The sequence below is a fragment of the Mus caroli genome, chromosome X (genome assembly GCF_900094665.2).
Source record: "Mus caroli chromosome X, CAROLI_EIJ_v1.1, whole genome shotgun sequence".
NCBI classification, from domain to species: domain Eukaryota; kingdom Metazoa; phylum Chordata; class Mammalia; order Rodentia; family Muridae; genus Mus; species Mus caroli.
The window spans coordinates 140295089-140319281 of record NC_034589.1 but is presented as its reverse complement, the minus strand read 5'-3'; the positions used below and the strand labels follow the sequence as shown (position 1 = coordinate 140319281).

Sequence of the window (24193 nt, the reverse complement as noted above, 5' to 3'; positions counted from 1 at the left end):
CCAGAGATTGTTCTATAATTTTCTTTTTTTCTTTCTTGTGTCTTTATCTGATTTTAGTATGAGAGTAATGATGACTTTGAGACTGTGGTGGCATTCCTTCCCTTTCTATTTTATGGACTAGTTTAAGAAGCATTAAGGTTAGTTCCTTAAAGGACATAAAACCTGGAATTATCTTACTTGAGAGATTAATTGAGTTTTTGTTTTTGCAGAATTTGGTTCTGTCCTTCCACCATGTGGGTCCCGGAGAGCTAACTCAGGTTCTCAGGCTTGGTGGCAAGCATTTTCCTTGGTGAGCCATCTTGCTGGCCCACTTTCTGATTTTTTTTTTTTCACAAAAGCTGTTTTTATTTGAGTCAAGGAGAAGTCTGACCCAAAGGATTACAGTTCTAAGCACTCAGACTTAAGTGTTAGTGGCACAACTTGGGCTATAAATCTTGCTTCTCTTTGGTTGGAAAGGGTACTCGTGTTAAAGTCCTCCAGGTGGGTAAGAAGAAAGACCAAGAAAGGCTGGAAGAAATACCTCGGCTACTGGTACTGCCCTCCAGATTCTATGTCAAACTAACAAACTCTCACCATCTGGTCTGGAAGGTGCCACCCAGTGCAGAGGGACACAGGACACAGGACACTTGCAAGAGCAGAGGAGGCAGAAAGAGCAGGTGCACATCACTTAGGGAGGAACAGGGATCTTCCACAGCTTCAGACTTCTGCATGGAAGGGGTCATCCTTGTGTTTGGCACAGCTCACCAAGGTGCACACCCTCCAGTTCCTGTTGCAGCTGAGTAGAATGGTCATGTCCTTGCTGCTCAGCTCAAACCTTAAAGTTCTCAGCAATATGAGCTGGTGTCACAGACTTGGGGATCACTACCAAGCTCTTTTGAATGGGGAACCAGATCAGCACCTGGGCTGTAGTTTTATTGTACTTGGCTGCAATTGCCTTGATTCTGGGATCCTCCAGGAGAGAAGGGTCTTCAGGATTGGCCCAGGGCCTGTCAGGAGAACCAAGAGGACTGCATGCAGTCACCATGATGCCTTTGCTTCTCCTGAGTTAGGTATGGGTGACACTCGATCTGGTTAACTGCAGGGTTATATTTTAAGCCAGGTTTGTTCAAGATCCTCTCAATCTGAAAAGGGTTGAAGTTGGAGACACCAATTGCATTTACCAAACCTTCATCCACTAGTTGTTCCAAAGCCGTCCACGTGTCCACAAAATCGGTGTCACTAGGACTCACCTTTCCTGAGGCATCCAGTGGGAAATAGTCGGGCCCAGGCTTGAAGCCCATGGGCCAGTGAATTAGGCAGATCCATCTAGTCCAGCTGCAGCTTGCTCAGTGTCTTCTGGCAGGCTCCCTTCACCATGCTCTTGTGGAACGTGCACTACAGCTCGCTGACCATGAAGATATCCTGGCGCTTCACCACCTGCTCCTTGAGCTTCTCCTGGAGGGCCACTCCCACCTCCTTCTCATTCTGGCGCACCTGGGCACAGTCAATGTGGCCATACCCCATGTCAATAGCAACCTTCACAGCCTCAGTCACCGGGCCAGGAGGGGACTTCCAGGTGCCCAGGCCCAGAGTGGGCATCTTGGTGCCGTTGTTGAGTTCCAGATGGCTAGCCATGATTGCTGCACGTTATACACCCGGCAAAAGTGCCCACTTTCTGAATTTTGATAGTCATCTTTTCAAAAATCTATGACACTTTATGCTATGGTTTTATTGAATATTTTACATCATTAGCCCAGAGTCCTTCTCTGTCTTCTATCTTCATGATCAATAAATTTTATGTTTTAATGGAGTCCCATAGATATATGTTGTATTCAAATGTTCATGTTGTTTTATCTATGTCTATGTCTGAATCTATTTTGTTTTCCACCTCTGAAAGTCTGTAATGCATTTGACATTGGCGAACCTTTCTATTAAGTCCTTCTATTTGGATTAAGGAGCTTTTCATTTCTAAAATTTCAACTTAGTGGGTTTCTTTTTCCAGTATGTCTATCTTTCTGTTGATTTCCTCTTTTGTATCTTGCATTGGCTTTCTCATTTCACCCGACTGTTTCTCTGTATTCTGTGTGGTTTCATGCAGAAAATTATTTATGTCCTCTTTGATTTTGTTAAAAATTTCTTTAAATTATTCTTTAGAACTCTTAGGATTTCATCTAGCTCACTTTTATTGAATGAATTACTATGGAACTGATATTTTCCAGGGGGGGGTCATACTGCCTTGATTTTTCATATTTGTTATTTTTCTGTATTGGGACTTGTGTATCTGGGATTGTGTTGCTGGTTGGAATTTTTATTATATACTATTCCAGTATTTGGAAAAGAATTTGCAATGTCCAAGTAGGGCTAGGTTGTAGTAGGCTCGAGATGCATGGTTTAGTAGCTAATCTCTCAGTTCAAACACCTAGGGCATTGGGTGCAATCTTCTACATTATTCTGAGAGTTGAGAAGAATATTATTAGTTGAAGAAGCAATCACTACTTCTTGGTGAGCATACTATGCGAATATTGAAATAGCTGGTTAAAAGTTATTTCTTTAAGTTCAATAACTATTTGGGAATAATGTATGTTGATAACATTCCTTCATCGAGAGAGACATAAACAACATTTACCCCTTAACCTAAGGTCACAACAAGAAACTGAGGCACAAGTACACCACAGTTTTGGCTTCCTTACAGAATGTAGGTGAGAAGGCCCTTACAGGGGTGTGGGCATTCCCACAAATGGGCTGCACCTGGAAAGCCTTTCCCCAGCAGGGATAAAGGCTTCTTCACACAACAAAGGAGCGCCCCTGGTGTTCCCCACCCCCAGGCTACATGCAATTCAATTAAGGTAGACAACAGCTGTTAGTGAGTAGTGGGGATACACAGGTGAGAAAGTTTATACCCTGTGGTGTAGACAGTCAACAAACCCAGATGGGATGACCTTTTGCAAGGGGGCACAGATGAATGCTCCAAGATTGTGCTTGCTTTGCTTGGAGGACAATAACTCAGAGCAAACAATAAGAATGCTATAGTGTACCGTAAACTATTAGAAAGATTAGAAGAGAAAAGAAGTAGACTCAGTAAAGACTGTAGGGATAGGGATTAGTGGTGTTCAATGACCTAGAAAAGACTTGACGAAGGGAAAATAGATGGAAAAGAGACGTTGGGATATGTTTCACAAATAGGAGGGGATGGGGAAAAGGAGAAGGAAATTAAGTAGGTACAAGAGAACAGTTATATGGGTTGTGTATGAGAATACTAGAGAACACACAATGGAATGAGTGCAGAAGAGACATACAGTGTAATTGAATAATATAAAAACTAAAGCAGGCCTCTTAGGTCAGAGCTCTATCTGCCTCTAGCCCAAGTCTTGTTATTAAAGCACACTATTACTTAGTCTAATTCCATTTTCCAAAGGGGACGTGTACAACACTCTGTAAATATACCACTGTGTTTATGTGATAATACAACAATTCTGATGTTGTTGCTTTTAAACTATCCAATAAATCGCAGAATCTGCTTAATCTGAAAGGTTATGGTTTCAGGAAAATGTTCACAAGCAGGGAATCTCATCAACTTGTATTTTCATCTTCAGTTAAAAACAAAACAAAACAAACAAGTTATGTGTTATATGCATACACCGCATAGAAACAAAATAACCCCAGAATGGTCCTTCTGTGTCACAGTTAAAAATCAGTTCTGACTTGAGTAATAACTGTAAAATCTCCCCAGCGTTTAAGAAAAGCTGTTCTTTAAAGCTGAGGAAATACAACATGGTATCAAATAGAGGCAGAGGCAGGTCCAGGTCAGCCAGTCTGTGTAAAGGTTCCTCTGGTGAACCATCCCTTTGTAGAAAGTTAAAGTCTGTACTAAAAGGTTATGATTCATGGAATCTGTTTGATGTGGAAATAGAATCGTGGTTGGAGCTGACGTTGGCTATTTAAGACCTGCTGACTAAGTGAGTGAACAAAATTTGCTAATATCAATTAATGACCTGCATGCTTTTTCTTTACCCTGACTCATTCCGTACTGGTAGGATCAATCTTTTCAGTATTTGGGTTATGGTTCAATGAGCCAGAAAAGTAACTTTGTAGTATTAGAATGTCATCCAATTGTATATTTACTTTATTGTAAAGAATGGTGAACAGTGGTCAACAAATAGTTTTATATTCCTAAAAAAAAATAAATAAAAAAAAAAACTAAAGCAAGTATGTTTATATGTTTGTTAAGAATTAAAAATTAGAAAATTAGATGCAATAATAACAAAAGACAATATATAAAGTAAAAGCATAATACTTAAAAATATTATCTCATCAGCTAACATCTCTTGGTGGGATGGTTTTGAAGTCCTTTCCCTTCCTGTGTTATTTCACGAAGCAAACCACTGATGGGAGAGCTGCTTTATTATTTCAAAACAGGGTTTCTCTGTGTATCCCTGGCTGCCCTGGAACTCACTCTGTAGATCAGGCTGGCCTTGAACTCACAGAGATCCATCTGCCCCTGCCTCTGCTTCCTGAGTGCTGGAATTAAAGGCCTGTGCTAACATGTCCATATTTAGGGTGCATTTCTAATATTCCAGTTTAGATTTACAAAGCCAGATTTGGGATAGATAGACCAATGGTATTTAAATAAATTAATTTTTTTTGGTTGAATGTATGGTACAACTTTGATTTCTGAATTTTTAGTTCCCCTGTTGTCACATATCAGGGCAATGACAGAAGCCACCAGGTTGCCCTGGAGGTGAACTTCACTTTCCATGGGCACAGCCTCCACTGATCTCTGACAATAGTATGTCTAAGTCTTAGTCCCACACTTCTTTCCATAGTTGTTCAACTGGCAAAGCAGATGAGGAGGATGTAAGCCTTTGATGGTAGATCCTACTGACCTCAGTCCGAGTCCTGCATGCTAAAGCTAAATCTGTTTCAGGTTCTTAAACTCCAGGCTGCACAGTCTTCACTAGTCCCAGGTATCACTGCTATACTCAACAAAACTGGAAAACCTGGATGAAATGGACAAATTTCTAGACAGATTCCAGGTATCAAAATTAAATCAGAATCAGATTAATGATCTAAACTGTCCCATATCCCCTAAAGAAATAGAAGTAGTTATTAACAGCCTCCCAAACAAAAACAGCCCAGGACCAGATGGGTTTAGTGCAGAGTTCTATCAGACCTTCAAAGAAGACCTAATTCCAATTCTCCTCAAACTATTCCACAAAATAGAAACAGAAGGTACTCTACCCAATTCATTCTACGAAGCCACAATTACTCTGATACCTAAACCACATAAAGACCCAACAATGAAAGAGAACTTCAGACCAATTTCCCTTATGAACATCGATGCAAAATTACTCAATAAAAATCCAAGAACACATCTAAACCATCATTCACCATGATCAAGTAGGCTTCATCCCAGGGATGCAAGGTTGGTTTAATATACAAAGATCCATTAACGTAATCCACTATATAAACAAACTCAAAGGAAAAAAAAATGATCATCTCCTTAGATGCAGAAAAAGCATTTGTCAAAATCCAACACCCCTTCACGTTAAAAGTATTGGAGAGATCAGGAATTCCAGGTCCATGCCTAAACATAATAAAAGCAATTTACTGCAAACCAACAGCTAATATCAAATTAAATAGAGACATACCTGAAGCAATCTACTGAAATCGGGGACAAGACAAGGATTCCAACTCTCCCCATACCTATTCAATATAGTACTCGAAATGATAGCTAGAACAATAAGACAACAAAAAGAGACCAAAGGGATACAAATTGGTAAAGAAGAAATAAAAGTATCACTATTTGCAGATGATATGATAGTATATATAAACAAGCCCCAAATTTCTACCAGAGAACTTCTCCAGCTGATAAACAACTTCAGAAAAGTGGCCAGATACAAAATTAACTCTAATAAATCAGTCGCCTTCCTTTATACAAAGGATGAACAAGGTGAGAAAGAAATTAGGGAAACAATTCCCTTCACAATAGCCACAAACAGTATAAAACACCTTGGAGTAACGCTAACCAAACAAGTGAAAGACCTGTATGACAATAACTTCAAGTCTCTTAATAAAGAAATCTAAGAATATTTCAGAAAATGGAGACATCTCCCATACACATGGATTGGAAGAATTAACACAGTAAAAATGGCCATCATACCAAAGGCAGCCTATAGATTTAATGCAATCCCCATCAAAATCCCAACACAATTCTTCAAAGACATGGAAAGAGCAATTCTCAAATTCATCTGGAAAGGCAAAAAAAGCCAGAATAGCGAAAACAATTCTTAACAATAAAAGAACAGCTGGGGAAATCACCATCCCTGACCTCAAGCTTTACTATAAAGCAATAGTGATAAAACTGTATGGTATTGGTATAGAGACAGACATGTTGATCAATGGAATAGAATTGAAGACCCAGAAATAAAACTTCATACTTATGGTCACTTGATCTTTGACAAAGATGACAAAAATATATGATGGAAAAAAGAAAGCATCTTCAATAAATGGTGCTGGTCTAACTGGCTGTCTGTATGTAGAAGAATGAAAATAGACCCATATTTGTCACCTTGTACAAAGCTCAAGTCCAAGTGGATCAAGGACCTCCACATAAAACCAGATACACTGAATCTAATAGAAGAGAAAGTGGGAAAGAGCCTTGAACTCATTGGCACAGGGGGAAATTTCCTAAACAGAACTCCAATGGTTCAGGCTCTAAGATTGATAATTGATAAATGGGACTCCTGAAACTGGAAAGCTTCTGTAAGGCAAAGGACATAGTCGATAAGACAAATTGACAACCTACAGATTTGGGAAAAAAATCTCCACTAACCCCACATCTGATAGAGGGCTAATATCCTTTAACTCTTTTTTTTTTTTCATTTTTGTTTGTTTTATTGGATATTTTCTTTATTTACATTTCAAATGTTATCCTCTTTCCTGGTTTCCCCCCAGAAAACCCTCTTTCCTCTCCTCCCTCCCCCTGCTCACCAACCCACCCACTCCCCCTTCCTGGCCCTGGCATTCCCCTTCAATTGGCCATAGAGCTTTCACAGGACCAGGGGCCTCTCCTCCCACTGAAGAGAAGCTACGTATGCAGCTGGAGCCATGGGTCCCTCAATGTGTACTCTTTGGTTGGTGGTTTAGTCCCTGGGAGCTCAGGGGTTCTGATTGGTTCATATTGTTGTTCCTCCTATGGGGCTGCAAACCCCTTCAGCTCTTTGGGTCCTTTCTCTAGCTACTTCATTGGGGACCCTGTGCTCCATTCAATGGATGGCTGTGAGCATCCACTTCTGTATTTGTCAGGCAATGGCAGATCCTCTCAGGAGACAGCTATATCAGACTCCTGTCAGCAAGCTCTTGTTGGAATCCACAATAGAGTCTGGTTTGGGTAGTTGTTTATGGGATGGATCCCCAGGTGAGGCAGTCTCTGGATGGTCATTCCTTCAGTCTGTGCTTCACACTTTGTCTCTGTAATTTGTCCCATGGGTATTTTGTTCCCACTTCTAAGAAGGGCTGAAGTACCCACACTTTGGTCTTCCTTCTTCTTGAGCTTCATGTGGTCTGTGAATTGTATTTTGGGTATTCTGAGCTTCTGGGCTTAACAGTGAGTATGTGTCTGGGTCATCTCCCTCAGGGTGATATTTTCTAATTCCATCCATTTGCCTAAGAATTTCATAAATTCATCATTTTTAATAGCTGAGTAATACTCCATTGTGTAAATGTACCACATTTTCTGTATCCATTCCTCTGTTGAAAGACATCTGGGTTCTTTCCAACTTCTGGCTATTATAAACAAGGCTGCTATAAACATAGTGGAGCATGTGTCCTTATTACTTGTTGGAGTATCTTCTGGGTATATGCCCAGGAAGGGTATTGCTGGGTCCTCAGGTAGTACTATGTCCAATTTTCTGGGTAACCGCTAAACTGATTTCCAGAGTGGTTGTACCAGCTTGCAATCCCACCAGCAATGGAGGGATTCCTCTTCCTCCACATCTTCTCCAGTATCTGCTGTCACCTGAGTTTTTGATCTTAGCCATTCTGACTGGTGTGGGGTGGAATCTGAGGGTCAATTACCTTTTACTCATCAATTAAGAAAACCATGTGTTTTTTTTTTTTTGCCATTTAGTCTATTTAAATGTTAAATTAAATTAGAATAGTTTTATACATAATAAACCAACTTTGCACCCACAGGGTAAATTAGTCATGGCATATAATGCCCCCCCAGTAGGCCTCCTAATATTCCATTGAGAAGATATCTTCTATACCAATGGGAGATATTCCCCTGACATTTTATTCCCTTGTGATGCTTTATCAAAGTTTCTAGGTAGTATTGACTTAGTAGAAAGAGTTAGGATCACTGAAAAATTAATCCGTCACTATTTTCTGGAAGGCTTTATAAAAATTTGATATTATCACATGGTTACATGAATAAGATCAATCATGGATTGATCCCAAGATCCCACCTCTACCTGAGGAGCTATTGATAGTTTATGGATTCTGGGGAACGGGGAGCAATTTTAATTCGGGCATGTGGCCACTGGTAGACTTCCCATGACCCAGTGGATGATGTCATACCCATGAACATATGGGAAGCACTGGCTTAACACACTGGGTAACATGAACAAAGAAGATACAAAAATAGAAGGGGATGTGTTAGGAGAATTGGAGGGGAGAGTGGGAGGTGGGTACAATCAAAAGGCATTACATATATATATATATATGAAATTATTAACAATACAATGGAAAAATATGATACTAATTTTTTTGAGATACCACTTCACTCCAGTCTGAAAAACTGTTGCCAAGAAATTTGACAATGAGCTGGGTGGTGGCACACACCTTTGATCCCAGCACTCTGGAAGCAGAGGCAGAGATATTCCTTCTAAGGTCAAAGATAAATTATTGCACCCCATTCCAGTACCAAGGAAGAAGCACAAATTTTAGTGGGTCTATTTGGATTCTGGTGAGAACACCTTTCTCACTTGGGTGTGTTGTCTGGCCCATATACCAAGTGACCTGGAAAACTGCTAGCTTTGTGCGGGACCCAGAACAGGAAAAGTCTTTTCAACAGATCCAGGCTGCTGTGCATGCTGCTCTAACATTTGGGCCATATAATCTTGCTGACATGATGGTACTTAAGACCCTCATCCTAGCTCCCTGGAAGTCAGTCTTTCCTGTTTGCCTTTGGAACAAGATGTAGAACTCTCAGCTCTCCCTGTACCATTCCTGCATGGATGCTGCCATGCTTCTGCCTTGATGATAGTGGACTGAACCTCTGAACCTGTAAGACAGCCCCAATTAAATGTTATCCTTATAAGAGTTCTCTTGGTAATGGTGTCTGTTCACAGCAGTAAAACCCTAAGACATTTGCCAGTGGCAAAGACCAACATTGAGCCCCAGATATGGCACCATTCCCTGGGAAAACCAGCCAGTGACCTGGTGGCAGGTTGACTAAATTGGAGCACTTTGTAGAACAGACAATACTTTAGTTACCTTGTTTTTTTGTTTTTTGTTTTTTTGGCCTTTTTGTTATTTTGTCTTTTTTTTTTTTTTTTTTCCAGAGCTGAGGACCGAACCCAGGGCCTTGAGGTTGCTAGGCAAGCGCTCTACCACTGAGCTAAATCCCCAACCCCCAGACAATACTTTATACTTTCTGGAGTAAATACTTATTGGTTATGTATTTGTCTTTCCTGCACATAATGCTTTTGCCAAAATCTGTGGAGTTGCATAATCTATATCTATACTCATATCTAAAGATTTGGTGTTAGAAACCATATATGAGAGAGAGAGAGAGAGAGAGAGAGAGAGAGAGAGAGAGAGAGAGAGAGAGAGAGAGAGACTATCCAACGGTGTTGGGAAAGGTAAAGGTGTAACTAACCTAACTGGGCCAGATCACAGATTCTCATTGGCTCTTTTCAGGCACAGACGAGCATAGAACTGACATGGCTCCTTCAAGGTATTTGTAGAAATGATTACTTTAGAGAATAGATAATATTTTAGAGATAGTCTAGAGGAGATGTAGTAAGAACTGCAGTGGTTTGAATGAGAAATGCACTCCCATAGGCTCAGATTTGAACACTGGGTCCCCAGCTAGTGGTGCTATTTGGGGGACGTTGTGGAACCTTTGGGAGGTATGTTCTTGTTGGAGGAAGTATGTCACCGGAGCAAGTTTTGTGGTTGATGGTCTCACCCCATTTCCAGTTCACTCTCTTTAATGTGTGTTTGTGGTTAGAGATGTGTTTTCTCAGCCTTCTGCTCTGGCCACCTACTGCCATGTCTCCTTTGCCATTTTGGATCCCCCCCCCCCCACTGGAACTGTAAGCCAAAATAAACTTTCTTCTATAAGTTGTTTGGGGTCATGGTATTTTATCACAGCAACAGAAAAAATTAATAGAGGAAGTGTTTCAGTGGCCCAGGCAAAGAGTGGTGGAATAGAGTAGTGCCCACAGATATGGAAAGATCTGAGAGACATTTAAAATCATATAGTCCTAGAGTGTTGTAAAGTGAATGGAGAATAATTCAGGACACACCACTTGTTGTGACATGAGTGGATAGTACAAATGACTGAGATAGAAGATAATGCCAACAATATGAGTTTAGTGGAGAGGATCATATGTTGGTTTATGTTCATTTTGAAGTGTAACTCTTTTGCAGCAGAATTGTAAATGCCAACAAGGAACCCAAGTTAGAATAGCTTGAACAAGTAGGACTTAAATACACACACACACACACACACACACACACACACACACACACACACTATATGAAGTTGTCTCTATGACTTAAAATGTTACTGCTGATATACCCATAATTCACTCAACTTTTCTTCATCATCATAAATGCTGTGCAACACATCTAATTCCAAGACAGGGAGATTTTGTTTAAGAAGGAAAATAGAGACTACTAGCATTGTGGAGTTCTGGTGGCTTCCACATAGTCTTTCCCACCATAGTCTTTCTCAGTCTAAAGTCCAGGGAGACATTATGGGGATCTATGAGCTGCTGAGCATGCCTATTCTGATCATACTTTCCAGAAGTGGGCAAATAACTACTAGTGTTACTATACCACACGTCCTTGAGGTATAGCAAAAATATAGGTCAATGGCAATATAGTTTAGGAATGGCAAGATACAGCTTTTGAGACTTAACTTTTAATGGTTGATCCATCTCTCCAGTCTATTTTTCTTTATTACTTATGAGCACTTTTTCATCAGCTCACAAGTTGTTCTTAGTTTTATAGGTGCCTGTGAGATTGCATAGGTAATAAGATTAGGAAGAAAAAGAGAATTAGGAGAAATATGTGAAGAATTTTCACAGGTAATGATGGCAAATGTTTCTGCCCAAAAGCCTAAAATAGGTTGTGAAAGATTTTAAGGCTATGTGTTCAAAACCAGAGAAACAACGTCTCAAATGCTAATGAGGATACATGAGATAATATTAACTTGTCATCTGTGACCTTAGCAGAAGCACTTTTGGCACTGCTGGATGCCCAAACATGCTGAAGTGTGTTGAGAAGTACATGATTGCTCTCTCTCTCTCTCTCTCTCTCTCTCTCTCTCTCTCTCTAACGCACACAGAGGTTTTGTTGTTGTTGTTTGTTTTGTTTTGTTTTGTTTTTGAGACAGGGTTTCTCTGTGTATCCCTGACTGTCCTGGAGCTCATTTTGTAGACCAGGCTGGCCTCGAACTCAGAAATCCGCCTGCCTCTGCCTCCCAAGTGCTGGGATTAAAGGTGTGCGCCACCACTGCCCAGCTGCACAGAGTTTTCTTCCCCACTTTTAAATAACATTTCTTCACAAAATCATATATGTATAGAATGTATATCATATCCTCCCCAACCCTTTCTTCCAGTCTCCCTCCCATCCTTATGTCCTACACATTTTTTTTTTTTTTTTTTTTTTTTTTTTTGGTAATGAACTCCAATTATGTTTCATACTGGAATGCTAACTGATCTTGTCCACTTGATCTGGTACAATGTGGAGTGCCAAGTCATTATAGTTTTGATTTTCATTTCCATACTAGCTAATCATATTGAACATGTTTTCATGTCCTTGTAGACTAATTTTGGGGGAAATGGATCTTCATTTTTTCTTTGTTTTGTCTTGTTCTGTATTTTTATTGGTCCTTTGTCATTTTTACATCACAGCATAACCTTTTGTCCACACTTCTTTGCTTGCAAATGTTCATTGCAATGAGTCATTGATCTGGCACAAGGGGCTTCAGCCACTCTATCAATACTGGAACCTCACTGAGACTCCTCTTGGATATCCTGTTCTTGCCCCATGCCATTGAGGTCCTGTAGTTTTGGATCAGTAGGACCAGACCCTCTATGCACTCCAGCAGTTCATCCATGGGTTAGATGTTGGGATGGACCAATTCAAAGCCCTGGATATGGGCTTGAGAAATATCTGAACTGGTCAGCCCAATAGCACTCCTGCACTCACACCCTTGGAACTGGCTTACCAGTAACATCCCCTGCCCTCCTGAAACCAGAGCCAGTTCTACCCTGCTGCCCTGGTGAGATGCAGGGCCCATTCTCCTGAGTGCTGCAGCCGATGAAGAACTTAGCCAGTTATCCCATTCTCATTACCTTGGGGCTAGCTTTCCTGCCTGCCATAACTGGCAAGGGATGAGGGAGTGGAGGAGGGCATCTCTTATCTGTGCCACTGAACCACAGACAAGAGGAGGACTGGCTCTCCTGCATTCATGTCCTTGGGGCCAGTTCACCTGTAAACCCACTTTCAGAGGCAGCTCTACTGTGATGTCCAGGTGAGATACAGGGCCAACTTTCCCATATGATGCAGCAAATGTGGAGCAGGGACAGCTCTCCTTCTCTCATGACCCCAAGGTCATCTCTCCAGCTTGCTGTAAAGTGACCCTGAGATACCCTTGGACAGATATCCTTGCCCACACTGCTGCAAGGCAGACAAGTTTCAGGGTCAACTCTTCCACATTCACACCCTAGAGGCCAGCTCACCCCACAGCCCCATTCTGGGTCAGCCCTATTGTGCTGCCCAGGTGAAGTGCAAGGCCTGCTCTCCTGCCTACCATAGGTGGCAAGGGGTGGGTGGTAGGGTACCTCTCCCTTGCTTATGTCACAGCACAGCAGACAAGCGGCAGGGCCAGCTCTCCCATGCTCATGTCCTCAGGGTCAGCTAACTTGTGCCCTAGCCATAGTCAGTTCAACTGTGCTGCCTAAGTGAGGTGCAGGGCCTGCTAGGATTTCTGTGTAGCCCTGGTTGTCTTGGAACTCACTTTATAGACCAGCCTGGCTTTGAACTCTGCCTGCCAAGTGCTGGGATTAAAGGCATGTACCACCACTGCCCCCTCATTTGTTCATCTTTTCATTGAAAAATTTCTTTGTCAAATCATAAAAGTCTTCATATATCCTGGGCATTATGCCATTTTTACATATATTACTTGAAAACTATTTTAAGTTGTATTTTTCATTTTTTCATAATATTTTGATGCAGTTACTTTGATGAAGTCCCATTTATTTTCATTGCTATTGACTTTTATGCCACATATGAGAATCCTTTGCCAAATCCAGAATGAAAAGGCAATTCAGATGTTTTCATGTGACTAATATTTTAGGTCATATACTGAATTGCATATTTTAGGGTTTTTTTTTGTTGTTGTTGTTGTTACTTTGGTTTTTGAAACAGGGTTTCTCTATGTAGCCCTGGAATGGATTCTGTAGACCAGGCTAGCCTCGAACTCAGAGAGATCCACCTACCTCTGCTTCCTGAATGTTGGGATTAAAGGTGTATGCCACCATGGCCTGGCTTTTATTTTAGTTAATTTTCATTTACAGTATGAGGTAGGTGTCTGTGTTGGCTAGTTTTATGTTAACCTGACACATTTTAGAAGAAAGAACTTCAATTGAGAAAATGTCCCTACTCGATTGGCTTGTGGTGCATTTTCCTTATTGATGATTAATGTGGGAGATCTCAGATCAGTGTGGGGAGTGCCACTCCTGGGCTAATGAATCCATGGGAGCAAGACAGCACTCCTCCAAGGCCTCTGCTTCAGTTTCTGTCTTCAGGTTCCTGCTCCAACTTTCCTTAATGACAGAGGGTGACCTTATGGTTTTAAGCTGAAACAACCCCTCTCATCCCCAAGTTGTTATGGTCATGGTATTTTATCATAGCAACAGAAACCCCTAAGGGTCCAACTTGGCTCTTTTCTAAACATTTATCTAGTTATCAAAGCACTTGATGAGAATGTCAATGTTCAATTCTTTTTCTCAGCAACTTCTCTGACAATCAGTTATACTCTCTAGATCAGTTTATATTTTTATTTTTATGTCTGCACAACACCATTTGTTTTGATTTTGAGACCGGGACTCATTCTGTCTCCCACTCTGACCCAGAAGTGACTATGTAGTCCAAGCTCACATTGAAATTATGATCATTCTGCCTTCATCTTTCAAGTATTGTAATTCCATGAATAAGCCACTATACCTAGTTTGCCATTATTGTAGCTTTAAAGCATGTCTTAAAATAGAAAAGTGTGAGTCAGTCACTTGCACTTTTCAAAATTAATTTGGCTGGTTTTTTTTTTGTTGTTGTTATTTCATGGATTTTAAAATGGAATTTCCATTTCTAGAGAAAATGCCATTGGGATACTTCAGCTACCTCCAAAAGTGACAGTGACTGCAGGGCTACATACACAGATCAAGTGACAGATCACCTCCACATTCTGGAAAATATGTTATTTGCATATTTATTTCCTATTCCCTAGAAAAAGGATTCCTACAAGGAAAAAAAACAAAACAAAACAGATCATCTCTGGAATCGAGGACACCAAGCATAAATGAAATTATGAATCTCTTAGTACAAAATTTAAATGAACATATTCAAATAGATTATCAGGCATATGGGAAAAATTTCTAACATGAAAAACAGAGATATAGGAAGAAACTCAAAACTATGCACTTAGAAATAAACTTTTTAGAAAACTCCTAACCTGGGGTGTAGGTAAAGCTCAGTGGTAGTGCACCTGAGTAGTATTTTTGAGTGCCTGGGTTCAATCCTCACAATCCATATGCACAAAAAGCTATTAACATTTACTTCTAAAAGGAACAAGAGCAGCAAGAGAGATGGTCAGCAGTTAAGAATGCTTAGTGCTTTTGAAGATCATAGTTTAGTTCCCAGAACCCACATTGTAGCTCACAACTGTTGTAAAAATCCAATGTCGTCTCTCCTCCACAGGCACTAGGCATGCCACAGTACACATACATACATGTAGATACTCACGAGTACACAAAATAAAAATAAATCCTAAAAAGAGAAACAAGAAAATGGTATTTAAAAAAATGTGCATTTAGCACTTAAGCATTAATAGATACGAAAATCTTATTAGAAGCATTAGATATGTTTGAAATTGTCCAGAAAGTCGAAAACAGAGGACAACTTGTGGGAATCTGTTTATTCTTTCTACCTCATGAGTTCTGGAAATGAGGCCATCAGGCTTGGTTTCAAGCACCTTAAATGGAGCCATTTGGTCAGCCCATTTCAGAATGTAAGTGAAATAACTGCACAATGTGTAGAGACTTTGGGAGCACTGCGCCCTAAATTATCTTTATCATACCCCTCTCCTCAAGGTACAAGGATCTGTGTGCAAGAGAGGATAGAAAGATTCTAAAAGCCAGAGGTGGTGTGATTTTCAGACACAATTGGGTTGATGCACATATGAACTTAGAGACCATGGCAGCATGCGTAAGACCTGCACAAATTTAAACCAGGAAACATCCCACATGGAGACAGAGAAGTGGCTACATAATCCTACCTCCCTCAAATGGGAAGTGATTTGCAATTGATCCCTCCAGGGAGAAGGAAGTCAATGGAGTGACAGGGTATATCAAGCACACTCCAGGGCAGGCTTTATGTTAAAAACTAACTGGCCAACACAAAATGTTCATGTGTGCTTTTGTTTTGTTTTTGTCAGAGAAAGAACGTTATGTTGGATAGGTGGGAGAGGCTGGGGGAGGGCAAAGAGTATGATCAAAATGAAAAATTGAAAAACAAAAAAACCTTGTTGTAAGTATTAGATGTTTGAATTTTCCAGAAAGTGGAAGTCGGGGCAGTAACAGTTTACTTCTACTATGTGGGTTCTGGGAATCAAACATAGGTCAATGTTTCTCCTATAGATATTACAATTACTCCAGCACACTCTTCAAAGAAGTGTTCTTTCTTCATTCCTTTTATATCTTTTTCTTTTCCCTTTAAAACTAGTCTTGATCACCGAGGCAGCAGGCTTTCCTTGGCTTGTGGCTGCATTAACCCCAATGTCTGACTTCATTTTTACATGGCTTTTAAAACATTAACTTACTTTACATCCCCATCACAGCTTCCCCTCCCTCCTCTTTTCCAAGTCCCTCCCTCTCCCCTCCCCTTCTCCATTTCCTCAAAAAAGGGGAGGCCTCCAGGATATCAAGCAGCCTTGGCATATCAAGTTGCAATAAGACTAGGACCATTTTCTCCTATTGTGGCTAGGCAAGGCAGCCCAGTTAGGGGAAAGGGATCCAAAGGCAGGCAATGTAGTAAGTGCCTAGGTCTGTTCCATGCACGCTCTCAGGTTGGCGGTTCAGTCTCTATGAGCCCCTATGCCTCCAGTTTAGTTGATTCTGTAGATTTTCTTGTGGTGTCCTTGACTCTTCTGGCTCCTTCAACATGGATATGTCTTTTGTGTCTGTTTTCTGATTTTTTAATGTTTTTTTAAAAAAGATTTATTTATTATATATAGGTGCACTATAGCTGACTATAGTCAGCATCAGATCTCATTATGGGTGGTTGTGAGCCACCACATGGTTGCTGGGATTTGAACTCAGGACCTTTGGAAGAGCAGTCAGTGCTCTTACCCCACTGAACCATCTCGTCAGCCTCTGATTTTTTTTTTTTTAAAGAAAATTTCATTAGATTTAGGGGTCATTCAGATGATCCAGGATGATTTCCTCTTCTGATCTTTTGCTTATATTTGCAAAGGATGTTTTACTAAATCAATGTGATATGGCTTCAGAGATTTAAACACAGATCTTCTTGAAGATAAACATTCAACACACTATAGCTATTACAGTTCCTTTGCCTTTACACAAATTCATTAGAATAATCTTGTGAAGATCTATCAATATATGCTGGGAATTTTTATTAGAATATTAGGCTTATCTATCAACTTGGAGGAACTGATATCCATATCTTTTAAACAATGAACACAAATCTGTTTAGATCTTTAAAATCTTTCATCAGTGTTTTTCATCATATAAGACCTATATGTGTTTCATTATAAAAGTAAGCATTACATTTCAGGATTTGTATTTGTGTGTGTCCCCAAGTTATACAGTTTATATACTTAAATTTCACCATCAAAGTATAGAATTCTAGTTAAGAGAACTAGTTCTTTTGTATACTGCAGCCTTTCTAAAGTCATGTATCAAATCCAGGAAACTTTATAGATTACAACCACCATTATATCTGCAAATAAAAACTCTTCCTTTTTTTTTCTTTTTTTCGAGACAGGGTTTCTCTGTGTAGCCCTGGCTGTCCTGGAACTCACTCTGTAGACCAGGCTGGCCTCGAAGTCAGAAATCTGCCTGCCTCTGCCTCCCAAGTGCTGGGATTAAAAGCGTGCACCACCATGCCTGGCCTCTCTCTTCCTTTCTTATATGGACACCTTTTACTTATTATGCTTTACTAATTGGTCTGGCTAGGGCTTCTATAGTAAGAAGTGATGGGAACCACCCTTATCTCTAATCTTGGGAATATTTTAAATGTTACTTATTTGTAGATCCTTACCAAGTTTAGGAAGTCGTCATGGACTAAATGTGTATGTACTCCTACTCCCAAATTCATTTTGTTAAAGTCCCAAATACTGTAATGGATTTAAAAGGTAAGATCTTCAGAAGATAATCAGGTTTAGATGAAGTTACGAAGGTGGGACCCTCCAGATAGGATCAGTACCCTTGTCACGCTCTCCAGTCGAGTCAGCATGACAGGCTGAGGCTTGAAAGCTACTCATGAGGCAAAAGAGTTTCACAGAAACTCGCTCCTGGAGTCTGGCGTTCTCTCTAACCCATACATTAATTTTCCATTCCCGTGTTAGTCTAGTGTATGGATCCACGTGCTCTCTTTTAGTATTATCTTATTATAAGTGTCTTTTAAGATTGAATTCTGACATAGTTAAAGCCTTCCGCCAGTGTTCCAACAGTCCTAGAATGTCCTTGAGCAAGACCATGGGCTTGAAATTCAGTAAGAATGTAAAAGCTAAGTCACTCTCTTACACAGGAATTTACCATCACTAAGGAAGAAGGAAGTTTCAGACCGAAGGAGAAACCAGAATAGATACTTAGAACTATAGTGGAGTTACACCCATATACACGTATTTACAATGGCCTAAGGGGAAGGTGGACTATACAATAGACTAAAATAGGAACTATGGCAAGGGTGCGAAGCCCTTGACCCTGGCTTCTAAGATTAGTGAATCTTAAGTGGAGCCCTTTTTGATCCCAGTTGTTAACAATGAATTCTATCCCAGGTGGTTCCTGTTAGACCTTCTCTGTTTGCACTCCTCTGTTTTATGTAAGATTCCAGTAACCTCTTTGTACCTTGCTGGTGTGTCACCCAACTTCCTTATTGTCTTCTGCATAAAAAGTCTGATGCTCGATTTGACAATACATTCAGATCCTACACAACCTCTCCTGTGTGCATCTGTCTGTCATTCATCCGACGCTTTGCCCACCCGTGACTAGAGACCCATTCCACGCAGACAAAGGGGCCCAGAGGGTCTGCAGCATACCCTTATAAGAAATCTCACCTATGTTCTACCCTCATCCCATTGATCAAACCACCATGTGAAGACATAGCAAAAAAGTAGTCTGAAAGCTAGAAAACTGATATTCTGCTACAATGGAATACAGAACTGAAAAGCAGAGGTCCTTGGTTTGATGAGGCAGTTTTCATTAACTTGCCAGATCCTTCCTGTAAGCGTGTGTGCAACTGATTCCCTTAAAATAATTTATGTTATGAGCATTTGTCAGATTCTTGTCAAGATGCATGCCAACAACTCTTTAAAATGTATGTGTGTTCATTCATGGAAGCTGGAAGAGACCCTGAAGATGCCCAGGAGTTGGAAGTTATAGGTGGTTGTGAGTCACCAGATGTTGTGGGTGCTGGGAACCAAACCTAGGACTTGAACAAAAGCAGTAAGCACTCTTAATCCCTGAACCATTCCTTCAGGACCATGCAATGGATTCTTTAAGACTAAATACGTATGACTGTAGGGTGTACACTTATGAAATATCTTCATTAACACACCCCTTTAATACATTCTTTCTTAACTCTTCCCTACTTCGTACTCAACCAACTTCATGTTCTATTTAAAATAGACTATGACAGCATGTGCAAGTCCTGAACAAACTCAATCTAGAGAAAATCCCAACTTGAGGAGATGTTCTCACAAATTTCCACTCCTGGCCAGGCCAAGAAGCTTTTGCAAGTGATAGTTGCGGAAAGAGGGAAAAATCAGTTTTTTCCAATGAAAGAACTGTGTATTATCAACCACATTTCAGGGCTGGTCCCATGCTTAGGACTAGTTGGCATTGCAGCTGAGTCTTGAGTAACTAACTGTACTGTTTGCTCATAATGTGTGTGGTATCAGTTTTATTTCTCCTCTTGTTCCAGTATATAGTTACAACACAGTATTCATTATCCTTGCCCATGAAAATTGAGAAAGATTTTTTTGTATCATATAGCTCATATTACTTTATTTTTTTATGTTGAATGTATATGTGCATACCATGTGCATGCCTGGTGTGCAGGAAGAGCAGAAGAGGGCATTAAATTCCCCCAAACTGAAGTTAAGGATGGTTGTGAGATGCTGTGTGGATGCTGGAAACTGAATCTGGGTCCTCAGAAAGACAAGTGCTCTTAACCATTGAGCCATCTCTCCAGCCCCGCATACTACTTTATATTTGAATATGCATGAATATAGAAATGTGGTAGTTTTTCATTACTGCATAGAATTAAGAGATGGTAAAATGACAAAGCAATAGTTTGTGATTGTTTGTTTTTTGTAATTAAGATAATTTATTTATGCGACTCTATTACAATGATTGACTGAGCATGATTTAGACCATTAACAAAAAGAAACAATGGCCCTCACTAGAACCAATCATGCTGGAATTCTTCTGTCTCACAGTCTTTGGAACCCTGAAAACTGTTTAAGCTGTTTGGTCTGTGGTACTTTGTTTTAGAAGCCCAAGAGAAGGTAGATATTCTCCTAGTTAAGGAGTTCTCTTTATTATGAATGTATACCAAATTTTGTTGAATGTTATTTTCTACATTGATTTATAAAACAAAGCTAATGTGGTTTTTCATTTTTCTTACTTATATGGTGGTGATTTTGACAAAACCAACCATGCAGCTTAGATGTACTCTACTTATTTATGATGCATTTTTAATATATTGGTGAATTCTATTAGGTATTATTTTATGAAGAATATCTATATATGCATGCCTGTGTCTGTCTGTATGTGTGTGTATATATATATCCCCATATTGATTTATTTACTTACTGTCCGATTAAGGTAACTGCAATATTAACTGAACAGAATGTATTGAGGAAAACACCACCTACTCTTCTATTTTCTGAAAGAACTACTGTAGAAATGTTAATTTTTGAAACATTTTGTTATAATTATCTAGTAAAACAAGCCTGAAGATTTGGGGATAGGAGTTTAAATTAAATTTCCTTAATAGTTATAGGGCCATCCCATCTTTCAATGGTGTCATTAATGGTTCAAAGTTTTAAATTAAGTATTATGTCCTAAAAGTAATTATGATGTGTTCTTTATCAAACTACACATTCACAGAGATTCCGCTTACTCCTACCACCCTAGAAAAGTTTACAGCTACAGTTATATTAAATTGCTTAAACTTCTTTCTGCACACACTTCCCTTACGATACTCTACCAAATTAGTCATTGAGAAAGAGTTACACACCAACCCAGTTCTGGAAAGAGAATAGAATTAGGGAAATTGCTACCTTCCATTTTTAGACAGAAGCCTCTGATCTGATGATATCTCTTGCTTGTACTAGAAAGTGAGTTGATCAAAACTCATTTCTATTCTCTGACTTGAAGCTGGTAACAGTGCTTTCCTCTTTCAGAAATCGTGGGAGTCAATAACAAAAATAAACTAGCCTGCTGTTCCTGCAAAGGTTCTAAAATCCTTCCACAATCTTGTTTTCTATCAGAAGACACTGTTCCCTATGTGCCAGACATGAATTTTCTCAATCTAAACTCTGTTGGTAGTAACAATTTGATTGTGAGAACTGGAAGCAATCATTTAGTCAGTAGGTGTCAAATCTAAAGAATGTCCTTCCAGATCTATAGATTTAAAACCTTAAAGAGGAAAAAAACTTAAATTGGGTTAAAATTTTTATTATTTATTATTATTGTTTTGAGACAAGGACTCTCTATGTAGTTCTGTTTGGCCTGGAACTAGTTATGTAAACTAGGTTGGCATTTAATGCTCTGCCTTCCAAATGTTGGGATTAAAAGTGTGCACCATACTTGGCTCTAAACACAGATAGTAAGAAACCTGGTCACAAAACTTAGTCAGGTTGTTGTTGATTTGAAAACAGGTTCTTCTTCGATTTTTTTTTTTTTTTAGACAGGGTTTCTCTTCATAGGTCTGGTTGTTCTGGAACTCACTACGTAGACCTGGAACTCACAGAGATCTGCTTGTCTTTGCCTCCCAGTGCTGGAATTAAAGATGTGAGCCACCAAAGCCCATGGGAAGCAAGGTTCTTAATACTGCTTCAGGATCCAACTCTGTGTTACACTTTGGACACACAACAGGTAATCACTACACCTATTATTGGATTTGAGACACAAAAAGATTTCTATTACAGTGAAAGAGGAAGAATATGAGTTTTGGAATTAGGCAGATCCTACTGTGGAACAGCATTTAGTCTTTTTAACTGAAAACTAGGGCTAATTATCACAGGGTTAGGAAAATTAAATACTAGGCAAATTCTAACTCTAATTTAGTGCCTAATATCACAAAACACTAAACAAATGGCTTAACAGATTGTTAAGAATACAGGTTCTAGAACTAGGCTGGTCCTGGCACTTACCTGTAAACTGTAAGCTGAAATAAGCACTTTATTCCTCAAGTAGTTTTAAGGCAAGGTCTTAATCACAGCAACAAAAAGCAAACTAGGACACAAATAGGTAGCAGGAGTGGGTTGGAGCTGGCCTGAACCTATGAGACATGCTAGGAATGCTGTGGATGACAGAAGCCAAAAAGGAAGCTGCACAAGCCTTTTAGACACCAAAGATGGTGACTGAATCATAGATGTGAAATACTGGGCTACAGAATTTGAGTTATATTACTTGATGTTAGGCTTGCTTTTATTTTTTTGTGACTATTCAAGTTCTTCCCTCTTGAAATAAAAGAAATATTTACTGTGATTTTGATTTTACATGGTCCCATAGTTGATACTCTATTTTAAACAGAATTTAGACTTCTAAAGTGTGGAGAATTTAAATACTATGGGACTTTTTACATTAATATACTTAGTTTTATATTGTGATAAACATGAGACCTTGGAAATAAACACAAAGGAATGGTTATGGTTTATTAATGATATACTTGTGTGTCAACCTGACAAAGGGTCAATTATGCTGGTAGGTTTTTCATCAACAAGCCAGGGTTATCTGGGAAGAAGGAACTCCATGTGAGAAACATTCCTCCATCAGACTGGCCAGTGGGTAAGTAGGTAGTACATTTTCCTGATTAATAACTGACCATCCCTGAGCAGGTAGTCCTGGATTGTATAAGAAAGCAGGATGAGCAAACCATCAGGAACAAGCCAGTAAGCGGCATTGCTCCATGGCCTCTCTTTCAGATCCAACCCCCAGGTTCCTGACGTGGCTTTCTTTAATGATGGATTATGATCAGACATGAAGTCAAACCCTTTCCTTCCCTAGTTCCTTTTGGTAATGGCTTCTACCACAGCAACAGAAGGAGTAAGTCAATATACACTAGAAACACTAAGAGTAGTTCCTGTTAGCTCTCATGATTATATTCTGTCCACTGCACTTAAGCACAGTAATCAATCAAGATTATACATATCTCAAGTACTGGGGTAGATATCAGAGAAAACATTCCCAGCCACAGAAATAGAGCACAGCTGCAGCCAGTGCAAAATAGACCACAGAGCAGTAGAGTGGGGGCTATTGTGGACTCATAACTGGTCAACATGCTGAGAATAAGATTATTGAAAAATGAGCCCTATGGGACACCTATACATCTAAGGGTATATAAAGAGACATCTATAAGGTGAAAGCAATAATATGGAAGAGGAGAGGAAGGAATATAACTTGGAGGAAGGAGTGGACTGTTGTGGAATGTTTTCTACCATATAAAACAAAGCTGTGTCACTTGAATTCTAAGCAGCTGCTAAGCAGAAGCCTTGCACAGGACTAGAGCTGTCAGTATTCTGTCATGGAGAGAGGAGGGGACCACAAGGTCTTACTGCTCACTAAGGATATGAATGCAGCTGATGGTTGCTGGGGAGAAACAGATATTTTCTTCAGTGGTAAGGTACCAGTGGTATTCACTGGTAAGGTGCTCATGTTCCAGTAAATAACCTCTCTTCCATGCTTCTGTAAGCAGCCCTAATTAAACTCAGTGGCTAAGAAAGAAAGAAATGATGATAATGGAAGAGAGACTGATTGGGAAGAAGAGTTATTGGGGGAGTAAATATGATCAAAGTGTGTTATATACATGTGTGAGAATATTATAATGAAACACATTATCATGTATACTCAGTATATGCTCATAAGAAGTAGCTCATGAAAATGATTGAAAACTATCTCATTGAACTTCTAAGGAACACTGAATTGTTGTACCTTTCATTTTCTGCTTATTTTACTTTTAATTAAGTATTTTATGTGTATAAAGTTGTGCCCTTAAGGACAGGAGCTTACCAAATGCATATTTCAGATATAATGCTGGTAAATAACCAGGGAAATGACCACTTATAAATTGATGAATGATAGTCAAAAGGAAAGTAACTTTCTGAACTCTGCACCTTATCAGTACCACCACCACCACCACCCTCACCACCACCCTCACCACTCTCACCACCCTCACCACCACCCTCACCACTCTCACCACCCTCACCACCACCACCACCACCACCCTCACC

The 24193-nt window shown here is 39.8% G+C and overlaps 1 pseudogene; it reads right to left on the bottom strand.

Annotated features, from left to right (window-relative positions):
- Positions 1-696: 696 nt before the first annotated feature.
- On the bottom strand, positions 697-1632 carry LOC110286982 (annotated as a pseudogene).
- Positions 1633-24193: the final 22561 nt, after the last annotated feature.